This window comes from Penaeus monodon, chromosome 23 (genome assembly GCF_015228065.2).
Source record: "Penaeus monodon isolate SGIC_2016 chromosome 23, NSTDA_Pmon_1, whole genome shotgun sequence".
Taxonomy (NCBI): Eukaryota; Metazoa; Arthropoda; class Malacostraca; order Decapoda; family Penaeidae; genus Penaeus; species Penaeus monodon.
The window spans coordinates 33,743,814-33,744,127 of record NC_051408.1 but is presented as its reverse complement, the minus strand read 5'-3'; the positions used below and the strand labels follow the sequence as shown (position 1 = coordinate 33,744,127).

The 314-nt window shown below is 25.2% G+C and overlaps 1 protein-coding gene across 1 annotated transcript in view; it reads right to left on the bottom strand.

The window, feature by feature from the left end:
• The window catches only part of LOC119588216, a 7,043-nt gene that overhangs the window by 1,942 nt on the left and 4,787 nt on the right, over positions 1–314 (bottom strand). The gene's annotated exons all lie outside the window — the stretch shown is intronic.

Genomic DNA, 314 nt, shown 5'->3' with positions numbered 1-314 from the left:
GAACACGGAGGATCATTATACATTATTTTTAATGCAAATGATAAGGTAAGTATATGACTTTTTTTTACTACTAGCAAGTATATTTAGAAGGTAGTTACTATTTTTGCAGTTATTTTTGTTAATTGTAGTTTTATTTCTATATACAAACAGATGTTATTGCAACAGCTGATTATTGTAAAGTAATTACAAACCATAAACTTATGACGTTTGGTGAATCTCCAAATCTATATTCCAACTACATTATTTATCTTCAAAATCATATTTTGTTTCATGCCTAATATACAGATATAGATACATAGATAACTAAATTAGAA